General features: G+C 41.7%; 1 pseudogene; it reads right to left on the bottom strand.

Annotated features, from left to right (window-relative positions):
• Positions 1 to 11,316, bottom strand: part of LOC100474993 — a 35,051-nt pseudogene extending 23,735 nt beyond the window's left edge.
• Between the last annotated feature and the right edge of the window lie 2,039 nt (positions 11,317 to 13,355).

Here is a 13,355-nt window from a genome sequence, read left to right as displayed (position 1 = left end):
CACATCAGGTGCAGAAGTCCTGCCCATTCAGCCTCAACAGCATCCAGCATCCATCACTGCCTTTTTTTTTTCTGAGAGAGAGGGAGAGAGCGAGAATGAGAGTGTACACGTGAAAAGGGGGGAGTGGCCCAAATCAAGAGTCAGATGTTCAGCCGACTGAGCCACCCAGGCCCCTATAGCTGCCTTTTTCTAAAGTCAAGGCCGTATCTCCTCTCTTTAAGATTACAGCTGTTCTCTCTCTCTCTCTTTTACAGCTGTTGTCTCTTATTTATCCAGTTTACTTCAAATGCAATTTGGAGGATTTATATTCAACACACTGACATCATGCATGGCTCAGATTTTGAGCATCCCAGAGATTCCTAATTTCCCTGGGGATCACCATAACTATTGCTTTAACTGGAGTTATGTATTACAAACTTGAAAAAGATTAGCTATAAAATGAGGACTCTTGGTGATCAAATCAACTGTCCATTTTTATGATTCACTTTATCTCAAAATTAAGATTAGAGGCTGCCCTAACATCAAAACAAAGGCTTTCTTTCACCCCATTGAGTGTGTTTGAGCTAAAATGGAACTGCTTTTGTTGGGGATGTTATCTATAAAAGAAATGTCCAGCGTGTGGCAGGTTATGAGATGCCTTATAACAAAGATATTTTTCTAAAAGCTAATGTGCTGGATTAAAGGTGGCCATTAATTGACACTGTTCCCATTAGAAGTGTCACTGCCCCTCAAATTTGGGCAGGTTCTATAACTGCATTGACCAGCAGAATACTACAAGAATGACGTCATGTCAGTTTCAGGCCCAGACCTTAAGAAACAAGCAGCTTCCATTTCTTGTGTCTTCAATCTGTCACGGAGCCCTTAGTCACTATGTGAGAATTACAACTACCCTAAGGCCACCATACTGGAGACACATATAGGGACATTCTGAGGCTGCATGAATAGAGAGACATGTCCAGCCAGCCCCCAGTTGAGATCTCAGACATTGTGGAGCATAAATGATTCCTCCTCACTGTGTTCTGTCTGAATTCCCATCCCATTAAACTATGAGGAAACAACAAAATGACTGTTGTTTTAACTCACTTAGTTGTGGGGTAATTTGTTACCCAGAAATTGATAACTAGTACAATACAAACCTGATAAAATTAGAAGCTCTAAACAGAATTCTCCATTCTACAGAAATATATTGCTAATGAAAATAATCTGATTATTCTTTTCAGACAGTTTTATGAAATTATAAAGCAAATCTATGAGATATGAAACAAAGATAAGAGCAGAAAGTTTGTATGTGATTTTTAAAAAAAGACAATTAGAGGTGAATATTGGAATACTGACATATTTTGCTTTTTAGAATGCATATCCAGAAGAACATGTCAAATTCCACTTCTGGATGATTCCTAAGTTTACACTTAGACAGACTTTTTCAAAACAAAGCATTCTGTTCATTTATTTATCCAATGAATATTTATTGGATACCTACCATGTGTCAGGTTCCATTCTGAATGCTAAAGATAGTGATGCACAAAACTGACAGTTCTCCTCTGAGAGCTTACATTGAGTGGTAAAAATAAAACAAGAACACCAGTAAGCCACAGTTAGGCTCAAGAATAGGAAAATCATCTTAGTGGACAAGGTACAGCGATATACACAATGGTGGCAAGAGGGCAGTCTCAGGCTTACTGGGGCCTAGGGACGGGTCCCAGCACTGGCAACCAGGAACTCAATTCCTATGGGATAAAGGACTCTTGCTTTCTGCAAGACTAGAGTCCCAAGCCAAACTCAGAGTCTTGAGGCTCTTTCTCTTAAAAAGAAGCTGAAAAATCCCTAAAACTATATATAGTATATATATGTATATAATACACTGTAGGTTAACTGACTTGAATTTAAATACAATTAATTAATTAATATAAAAGAAGCTGAAAAAGACAGCCGCCAAGTGGGGCTAGGTGTCCTGACTTCACAGAAGGCTATGGGTCTGGAGAGGTGAAGAACAGAGAAGGCGAGCCAAGTTGGATGCAAGATTCCCAAATGTGATCACAGAACAAGGGCAGCCAAGTATCGTGAAGAAGATCTGGTTCTGGGCTGGGGACAGACTGAAAACATGTGATGGCAACTATTAAAGCCAGAAAACAACGAGACAGGAAGGAAAGAGAAAACTCATCTGCAATACGGTACATCTATTTATGAGAAACAGATACCACTGAAATTAAACATAACCAGAACCTCTAAAGCCTACTTAACATGTTTTGTCTACGTAGAAGAAAGCTGTACCGCTATTTTGTAAGGGAAATCTGTGCTTTTGTTTGCCATCTACTGAGAGTTTTTATTATTGTTCCTAAGTGTTTAAGAATTGCTATAGTGGGAAAACAAAAATTAGCAGCCTGCCAAGCACTTATGAGTCATGGCTGCTTATGAGTCTATTCCGCTGACTAGCAGCCACTGTGCAGCCCGGGAGAGGACTGTGGGGCCCGCCACAAGTGAGGATGGCTCTCCTCTCTAAGGGGAGCCACTGTAACTCTAAATAATGGGCCAAAATTACCATAAAATTGCAGGAATTCTCACAGACAAATGCAGCTACTTTAAGATAAAAATGAAATGGAGTATTTTGAGTCATAAATAAGTTTTCATAACTTGATTTGAGTAAAATAACAATCTCCTAACTGATATGTTTAAGTTCAGGTATGAATGGAGCACATCAGCTCACCCTGGGTAACTTCTGCCTCATTTATTAGTGAGGCAAATTAGTATCCAGGATCCATCCATTGTATTCTTTAAAGAAAAAGGAAAAATAAAAGCAACTGAAGTAAATATCCACCCACAATTTGACAAGAAAGTGGCCAGGAGGCAATATCAAATAGTCAAGAAGAGCACAAACTCTGAAGCCAGAATAATGAGATTCGGATCCTGACGCTGCCAGGTTACAGGTGTGAAATCTTTGGGAGGCAGCTTTGCTTCTCTGTGCCTCACTTTCTTCAAGCAGACTACATTGGCACGCACATACTATATTGGCACGCACCTATTACATTTTAAGGGGATCTTCACAAATGAAATTGAGTAGCAGGACAATATTTTTATAAGAATATATTTTGTTTTGCATCACGAAAAACTACGAACGCATACCTTTCTGGCGGCTATTTAATGGAGCTGCCCCTAAGAACCCTTTCACTTCTAGATAGGGCTGGGGACTTTGTTTTTATTTTTTTAAATAAGTTATCTTTCATACACTCGGGAAGGAAGAACTGTATTGAAACCGAAGTGAACCACTCAGGTGCAGAATCTGTTTTGCACTAGCGCCCCTGAGCATCTCCTGGGTAGTTGTCCCACTCCCGACAGGACTCAGGGACTCCGTCCTAAGTGAGCAGAGGGACGGGCGGGGGAAGATCATCCCACTCGGCACCCGCAACTTCCCTCCTTCCCTTCCGGCAGACCAGCGGGCGCAAATAAAGTCGGGCGCGCGCAACCGCAGCACCTCACTCACCTGCCGGCGGGAGGCAGCTCGGAGATGGACAGCAGCACCTCCCCAGGGCGTCCCGAGCCAGAAGGCGGGGCGAGGGGGTGTGGCCGCGGCCGGGGCGGGGCTAGGGGCCGAGTCACTCCCACCGAATCTTAGTGCTCGGCCCCTCCCCAGCCCACCTCTCTGCGCCTGCGCCCGAAAACGCGGGGCAGGCTGGGAGGTAGAGGTGGCGTGGCGGTTGGTACCCCTGGCGAGCTACCTGTTGTGCTGCTCCCGCGTTAGCTCGGGCGTCTGCTCCCGCGCCCGCCACCTGAGCCTTCCGGCCTCCCCAATCCCCAACCCCCAATAAAGACAGTGAACATAACCATCACCCCCAAAAGTCTCCTGCCTATTTGTAATCCCTCCTGGCAGTCACAGTCAATCATAACTACTCCTTATGTAACCCTAGATCTGCTTTTGGTCACTATAGATTAGTTTGCATTTTATGGAATTATATATAAATGGAGTCGTATATTATGGGCTTTGAAGGGGGTTAGAAATCAGGATTAATTATTTTTAGATTCACCCATATTGCTGGGTGAATCGATAGTCCATTCCTTTATACAGATATAGAGCCATTTTTTAGTCACATATTGTTGGACTTTTGGGTTGCTTCCAGTTTCTGGCTACAATGAACAAAACTGTCAACATCGATGTGCAAGTTTTTAAATGGATATATATGCTTTTATTTGGATTAAGACCTACGAGTGAAATGGCTGTCATTATGACGGGTATACGTCTAACTTTTTAAGAAAACTGCCAAATTGTTTTTCAAAGCGGTGGTTCCATTTTACATTCCCACCAACAGTGAGTGAGAGTTCTAGATTCTCCATATTCTCACCAAAACTCGTTAGACATTCTAAAAGATGTGTAGTGATATCTCCTTGTAGGTTTAATCTTCATTTATCTAAATGACAAATGAAATTGAACATCCTTTCATAAGCTCATTTGCCATCCACGTGGCAATTCAAATCTTTGCCCATTTTTAAAAAGTGGGTTCCTCATTCTCTTACTAATCAGTGTTGCAAGTTCTTTACATAATTTGGGTATGTCTTTTCAGATATATGATTTGTGAATATTTTCTTATATGTGGCTGGTACTTTCATTCTCTTGAAAGCATGCTTCAAAGCAGACATTCTTAAATTTGATAAAGTTTAACACATTTTTATTTGTGTTTTTGGTGACATATCTAAGAAATCTTTGCCTAACCCAGGGTCCCAAAGATTTTGTCTATTTTTTCTCTACAAGCTTCATAGTTCTAAATTTTAAACTTATGATCATGATCTATGCTACATTAATTTTTATGTATAGGGCAAGAGATGGGTTGAAGTTAATTTTTTGCATATAGATATCCAATTTTTTCAACCATTTGTTGAAAATATTATCCTTTCTCCACTAAATTGCCTTTGCCACTTAGCTGAAAACCAGTTGATCCCATAAATGCAGATTTATGGAATCTATTCTGTTCATTGATTTATCTATCATGACATTGATATCACATGGTCTTGATTACCATAGCTGTATAATAAGTCTTGAAATCAGATAATTTAAATCTTCCCACTTTGTTCTCTTTTCTCTTGGCTATATCCTTTGAATTTCTAAATGAATTTTAGAATCAGTTTGTCAATCTCAACAACAAAAACAAAAAAAGCCTACTGGAATTTTGATTGGAATTGCAAAGGACATATAGATCAATCTATATCAGACCTTAAAAATACTGAGTCTTCCAATCTATGAATACGGTATACATCTCCATTTACTCAGGTATTCTGTAATTTTTCTCAGAAATGGTTGTAGTTTTCAGTGTACAGGCCTTGCAATATTTTGTCAGATTCATCTCTAAGTTTTCATACTTTTAATGGAATTATAAATGGTATTATTTTTACATTTTTCATAGCTTATTACTAATATATAGAAATATAAATGATTTTTGTATGCTGATCTTGTATCCGGAAAACTTACAAAAACGTACTCGTTTATTAGTTTGAGTAGCTTTTTATACATGCCAGAAGATTTTCTATACAATCATACCATCCATGAATAAAGACCATTTTGTTCTTCCTTTCTAATCGAGATGATTTTTACTAATTTTTCTTACCTAATTGTACTAGCTAGTGCCTCCAGTATCATTTAATGGGGAATGGATTGTCTTTTCAATAAATATGGCTGGGTCAGTTGACTATTTATGTAAGAAAGCATGAACCTTCACCCCTACCTCACACCATACACAAAATTTAATTTGAGAAACATGTGAAAGGTAAGACAATAATAGTATTAAAGAAAACATAAGAGACCATGTTAATGGATAAGGGCAGGCAAAGATTTCCTTGATGGGACACAAATAGCAGTTACCATAGAAAATTAATACATTAATTCAATTTAATGTATAAATTAAATAAGTTTAACTTATACATTAATTAAGTTAATGAAACTTCTACTCATCAAAAGACACCATTAAGAAAGTGAAAAGGGGCACCTGTGTGGCTGGTTGGTTAAACATCGGACTCTTGGTTTCAGCTCAGGTCATAATCTTGTGGTCATGGGATCAAGCCCCGAGTCAGGCTCTGGGCTCAGCATGGAGTCTGCTTCAAGATTCTCTCTTGGGGTGCCTGGGTGGCACAGCGGTTAAGCGTCTGCCTTCGGCTCAGGGCGTGATCCCGGTGTTAGGGGATCGAGCCCCACATCAGGCTCCTCCGCTAGGAGCCTGCTTCTTCTTCTCCCACTCCCCCTGCTTGTGTTCCCTCTCTCGCTGGCTGTCTCTATCTCTGTCGAATAAATAAATAAAAACTAAAAAAAAAAAAAGGTTCTCTCTCTCTCTCTCAAATAAATAAATAAGTAAATAAAATCTTTTTTAAAAAAGTGAAAAAGTAAGTGACAGACTAGCAGGAAATGTTTGTAAAATGTATATTTGACATAAGGATATACTGTATGGTGACTAACATAACACAATAAAAATTACTATTAAAAAAACCCCGTATATTTGACAAGGACTCTTATAAATTAACAAGAAAATATCTGGATTAATTTTAGGAAGGTGGGGACAGAAGACTTGCACTGACCTTCACAAAAGACAATGTCCGAACGGCCAATAAGCGGATGAAAAGGCATTCAAAACATCATTAGTCATCAAGGAAATGCAGATCAAAACCACACTTGATTTATCACTATAAACCAACACTCTCAACCCCCACCATGGTGCAACCATTTCGGAAAATTGGCAGTATTTACTAAAGTCAAACATTCATGGGGCACCTGGGTGACTTAGTTAAGTGTCTGACTCTTGATCTCAGCTCAGATCTCAGGGTCGTGAGTTCAAGTCCTGCATTGGCCTCCCCCCTGGGCATGGAGCCTACTTAAAAAAAAAAAAAAAAAAAGATTAAAGAAAGCTGTCTAGGTGTGGAAACGGGAAGCCCCAGGCCAACCCAGGAGTCTGACAAAAGCTACGTGCTTCAGTGGATTTAGTACAACACTGGAGCCTGACCAGTATCCTCTGCTGCCATCTAGTGAAAGTTGATGGGAATGCAAACATTTTCTAAAGCGCCAAACAGGAGCTTTTTAAAGCAGTAATTGGTTATTTTAAAGGCCAAAGATGTACTTTCAGGATGGATAAAACCCTTGATGTACACAGCATATGGGGGGGATTACTTTTCTAAAAAGTTTAAATTTCACTGTAGTACGTTTGGTCTGTTAAAAGTGATCATGTAACATCATTTGATGCAAAATTCTTGGGGCACCTGGGTGGCACAGCGGTTAAGCGTCTGCCTTCGGCTCAGGGCGTGATCCCGGTGTTATGGGATCGAGCCCCACATCAGGCTCCTCCGCTATGAGCCTGCTTCTTCCTCTCCCACTCCCCCTACTTGTGTTCCCTCTCTCACTGGCTGTCTCTATCTCTGTCGAATAAATAAAATTTTTTAAAAAATTCTTAGAATTCCCAGAACAAAAAGGGTATTGTAGGCACTATAAAGACAGATGACCAAAGACCATTCCAGTTGCATAGGGTATGGAGGGGACATCCTTACTCCACTGGGTAATATAAATTCTGGTGATCGAAAGACATGCTAACTTGTCCTTTTCTTTGTTAAAAGTTTTCAACAGTGGTGCCTGGGTGACTCAGTCGATTGAGCGTCTGACTCTTGATCTCAGCTCAGGTCTTGCTCTCAGGGTTGTGAGTTCAAGCCCTGTGTTGGGCTCCATGCTGGATGTGATGCCTACTCTAAAAAAAAAAAAAAAGTAGTACTCGACAAGTCACGGGGGCAGACACTAGCAAAGGTTTAACAAAATGCTTCTGCATGAGAATTTAATCCTAGGTTTATTTCCCTGAGAGTATATGTCAACTGTGTTGCTAGGCAACCTTGCTTACAGTAAAAAGATCATTGGTAAATGATCTGGACTGAAAGATAATTACCTGATGGGAAAAACCACTGTTTTGGGTTTCCTGAGTGTGGAACTCTTGTAACTGGACACATCTCTTGCAGAGATCTTGGAAGCTATGCCTCTAGAACTGTAAGACTGTCTCCTGCGAAGCATGGGCATTTAAATCAGAGCAGCGCTCAGAAAGACCAGATGTGGGGCGCCTGGGTGGCACAGCGGTTGGGCGTCTGCCTTCGGCTCAGGGCGTGATCCCGGCGTTATGGGATCGAGCCCCACATCAGGCTCTTCTGCTATGAGCCTGCTTCTTCCTCTCCCACTCCCCCTGCTTGTGTTCCCTCTCTCGCTGGCTGTCTCTATCTCTGTCAAATAAATAAAATCTTTAAAAAAAAAAAAAAAAAAAAAAAAAAAAAAAAAAAAAAAAAAAAAAAAAAAAAAAAAGACCAGATGTGCATCTTGCCTCCTTGCACCTACAGAGTGAACTGTGGCAAACATACTCGCTGCAAAGAGCCCCCGGAGCTGCCCTGCTGACTGGTGTGGTTTTTGCCCTCTATCCTTCTCAAGCAGCTGAGCGTGGCCCACGGTCACCTTGTGAGCCTGAACAAGCCCTTGGACACCCCTGATAGCCTTACATGGGTAATTACATCAGATGCCAAAAGGACTTCTTTCTCCTCCTTTCCATAACTATACTCATTTCCTTTTAATTTGTAATTTGTTATAATTTGCTGAATTATTGTGACTATAATGGTGGGGGACAGGGGTTCAGTGAGTGAAAATGAGAGAGGGAATGCCTTTTCCCCTCATTTCATTTTTTCACTTTTTATTATGAAATAATTTTGAACTTAGAGAAAAGTTGCAAAAAGAATATAAAGAACTCCCAGAGGGGTGCCTGGATGTCCCAGTCAAAAAAGCATGCAACTTTTGATCTAGGTCATGAGTTCGAGCCCCACATTGGGAGTAGAGATTTCTTAAATAAATAAAATTTTAATGGGGGCACCTGGGTGGCTCAGTTGGTCAAGCATCTGTTCTTCGCCTAGGGTCGTGCTCCCAGGGTACTGGGATCGAGCCCCACATCAGGCTCCCTGCTTGGTGGGGAGCCTGCTTCTCCTTCTCCTTCTGTAGCTCCCCCTTGCTTGTGCTCTCTCTCTGTCAGAAAAATAAATAAATAAATAAATAAATAAATAAATAAATAAAATCTTTAAAAAAAAAACCTCCTAGAAAGACTTCACAGATTCACTGCTAACATTTTGCCGTATGTGCTATATCTTTTTATTTTCTCTCTACATTTATTATTATTACCATTTGAGAGTAAGTTAGAGCCGTCATATCCCTTCACTCTTAAATATTTTCTTGTGAATTTCCTAAAAGCAAGACACCTACTTGCATAATCACAATATAATTCTCAAAGTGGGAATTAACATCAATATAAGGTTATTACCTAATTGACAGACCTATGAAAATTTCACCAATTATTCCAATATTGTACTTCATAGCATATTTTTTCCTGGTCCCAGATCCAATCTTTCAGTCATCCCATTGCTTTTGGTTGTCTTGTTTCTTTATTCCTCTTTAATTAGGAATAGCTCCTTAGCCCTTTTTTGTCTTCCATGGCATGGGAAGTCTGAAGAGTAGAGGGCTTTGTTTGTCCATTTGGATTTGTCTGATGTTCCCTTACAGTCAGATTCAGGTTTGGGGCCCCGTACTTTAGGGAACTCCACTTTGGCCCTCCTCCAGCTATATCTCCCAAGTCTAGAGGCAAGAAGGCAAGCCCATGAGAGCCTGCCTACTCCTCCTTCTAGACCGAATGTCAGCAAACCTTTCCTTTAAAGGAACAGAGAATAAATACTTCAGGCTTTGCAGGCCATAAGATCTCTATTGTAACTACTCGATTGTGCCGTTGTAGCAAGAAAGCAGCCGTAGATCATATGCAAATAATGAGTATGGCTGGGACTCAAATAACATTTTATTTACAAAAACAGGCAGAGGGGGGCACCTGGGTGGCTCAGTCGGTTAAGCTTCCAACTCTTGGTTTTGGCTCAGGTCATGATCTCAGGATCGTAGACTGAGCCCCGCTGAGGGCTCTGCACTTAGCAGAGAGTCTGCTTGAGATTCTCTCCCTCTCCCTCTGTCCTGCCCCCTGCTTTCATGTGCTCACTCTCTTTCTCTCTCTTCTCTCCCCCTAAAATAAATAAATAAATATTTTTTTAAAAAAAGAGGCAGAGGGGGCACTTGGATGGCTCAGGTGGTTAAACAATCGACTGTTGATCTCAGCTCAGGTCTTGAGCTCAGGGTTGTGAGTTCAAGCCCTGCATTGGGCTCCATGCAGGGAGCCTAGATTTGGCCCAGGAGTATAGTTTACTGAGCCCTAATCTCATCCATGCCCTGGCCACCCAGAGCTCCAGAATGCCATGCCCGAACAGCCTCATGCCCACTACCAGGGCTAGCCTGTATGGGCCTCTCTTCCCCAAGTCCACTGTCCTAAGGTGTGACATATTGCTAGGGTGTGTGCTTCCCAAGGCTTAAGTGTGACCAAGAGGTGGCAGTTTTGAGGAATGCGGACAGATTGGAACGCACAGTCGTGTGTGAAGGGGAGGCCTTTGCTGTGTGGGAAAGAGCTGACTGGGAAGAGAAGGGGGAGTGGGCCATGGTCAGGGCTGGCTGTCCCCACTTCACCACATTCCAGTGTGGGACTCCAAGGAATCTGAGAATTTTTACCTTTGAACCTGGCCTTCCAGCTTAGTTTGAAGGTATAGTTTATTCAGAGAAAAAGAACATATTTTCCTTAACCATTTATTGCTTGAATTGTAACTTTTAAACATTTAAATATATGGGACATGGTCTCTATTTATATTTTGCCCTTGCCCCATAATGCAAGGGGGCAGCCTGTGCACACGCATGAACACTTCTCAGAATGGCCTCAGCCAGGCTGAACGGGTCCCCCACAGGTGCTCACCTGCAAAGAGAATCTCAGGTGGCTCCAATCTCCGCATTGCCCCTGGGAGAGTCTGCAATGATCTGTAGGCAATGCTGCCCAGCCTCCTTTGCCTTCAGCTACTTGGCTTGGCAACAGGCCCCAGGCTCAGTGCTCATACCCTCAACAACAGAACGGTGATGACCCCACACTGGCCAGTCCCTCATTACTCCAATCATACACTTCTGGAATGCCTTTTCTTTCCAGTTTATCTAACTAACTTTTTTGAACCTCTTTATATTTGCTACTACGTCTTGTGGCAGACGTAAGACTTCTGAAGGTTCTTTGTCTCCCTCTCATTCATTTAACATACAGCCACCACCGCTGTGACTATCACCATCTCAGTCATCATCACTGCCGCCACCACCACCACCACCACTGCCATGACTGCCATGATCACCACTGCCACCACCATGACCAACACCATGATGACCATGACCACCATCACCACCACCACCACCTTGACTACCACCACCTCTGCCATCACCACATTGCCACCACTGCCTCTGCTCAACACAGAGCCTTTAAAGCACATTTCCCTCACCCAGGACATTCCAAAGCCATAAAATATTGTAGGGGGTTGCCATCTTACTGACACTAGTGCACACTCATGTCCAAGACACTTTGGAATTCCAACTAACTACATAAATAAACACCAATATGGTGCCCAGATCTTTAAGTGGTGAGGTGTATCTGGAAAGATGACCAATTCTTTAAAATGCTATTCCATGAAGTACCTCTAACTTTTAATATTTTTTAGAGGTAAGTGATGAGTATTTGTCTAAATATCATCATTTTCAATAAAGTAATACTTTCGGGAAGGCATCCAATAACATCTAAATTTAAGAATTACTGCTATGTAATTTACATAATGACTAGAATATAGTAACATATAATTTGCTGTTATATAATTTACTGTTCTTTTCATTATTTTGCTCATTTTTTTTACTTTTGTTCTAAAATTGTTTTCTATAAACTCTGAAAGTTCTATTGTAATTTGTTTCTTTTTATAAAAGATGCTTTGAATCTCCAGGAGAAGGCCATTTTTATGAAAGTGTTTTGCAATACTATATTGATGAGTTACTCTATCATTTTTATTTGCCAATAGTTACACCTATACTTATCATAATTTACTTATTTATATCTTCAATAACTCAGGTCACTTGTCAGCACACATAATTAGTCAAGATATGAGGTAGAGCAAAAAAGAATTTTGCACACAAAGATACAGAGCTGAATCAGTTATCGAGTGGATGACTTTCTCTTCTAGCTGCGGTAGACAGAACTGAGGTTTGGACTGAGAAGCCATAAGTGCTCATCCTGGCTCAGCCATTAACCCCCAGAGGTCAAAACCACCAGCCTCCCTGACCCTCTGTTTTCTTTTTTTTTTTTAAGATTTTATTTATTTATTTGACAGAGAGAGAGACAGCCAGCGAGAGAGAGAACACAAGCAGGAGGAGTGGGAGAGGGAGAAGCAGGCTCCCAGCAGAGGAGCCTGATGTGGGGCTCGATCCCAGACTGCTGGGATCAGACGCTTAATGACTGAGCCACCCAGGCGCTCCTGAACCTCCGTTTTCTTCCCACTGTAAAGAGAGAAGCATGATCACGCTGGTTCTCTGCTCTGCAATGCAGGTCACAGGAAGATCAAATGATAAATTGCTTTATTACCAGTACATTCATGGGCTGCTTGCTATCATTTCGTGGCATGCAAAGGCTGCTTGTGGGACTGTGATCCCTAATGCTGTGGTGGCATTGCTTTTCTTTGACAGATGTTATCTGAACAGATAGCAGCGCCCTGGAGCCATCCTCTCTCTGTTTAATGGAATCGTACCTTGGGAATGAGTGCCTTCTTAAATTGTGTGTGTTAGGTGCCTGCCTTGCTTCACGCAAGCCGTGGCCCTGGTACCCTGGGAGAGATGCTTACAAAGCTTGCAGGTACAAAATAAGCCATTGGAATTGTTTCCTGGTCTATAATGCTCTGGTTACTGAAGCTCCGTCACAGAGGGGTTGGCCTTCTGCATTCCTCCTTCTGCATTCCTCTGTAATGAGCTAACCATGGGCCTAGAAGTCCTTAGATTTTAACTTGTGGCTGCCCAAGGACTAAATCTCCCCTCTCCGCAAACTTTACATCTGTAGATACACTTCAGAAAAAAATCACAAAAGCAGCTATGAAGATGTATTGTGCATTCTCTTTTGGGGTTTGGTGGGGTGTTTTTTGTTTTTTTGTTTGTTTTTTTGAGAGAGAGAGGGAGAGCATGCAAGCAGTCAGGGGTGGGAGGGAGGGGCAGAAGGAAAGGGAGAGGGAGAATCTTAAGCAGGCTCCATGCCCAGAGCGAAACCCGTCACAGGGCTCGATCTCACGACCCTGTGATCATGACCTGAGCCAAATCCAGAGTCAGAGCCTTACCTGATTGAGCCACCCAGGCGCCCCCGTAGATTCTCTTTGGAATCTTGGACCTGGGGTGGATGTATCTCACTGATTTGGGGGTGTTTTAAACACTGGTATTTAGAATATATTTTGTA

This window comes from Ailuropoda melanoleuca, chromosome 12 (assembly GCF_002007445.2).
Source record: "Ailuropoda melanoleuca isolate Jingjing chromosome 12, ASM200744v2, whole genome shotgun sequence".
Classification (NCBI taxonomy): Eukaryota; Metazoa; Chordata; class Mammalia; order Carnivora; family Ursidae; genus Ailuropoda; species Ailuropoda melanoleuca.
The sequence above is the reverse complement of the archived record's forward strand: the minus strand, read 5'-3'. Positions and strand labels throughout refer to the sequence as shown.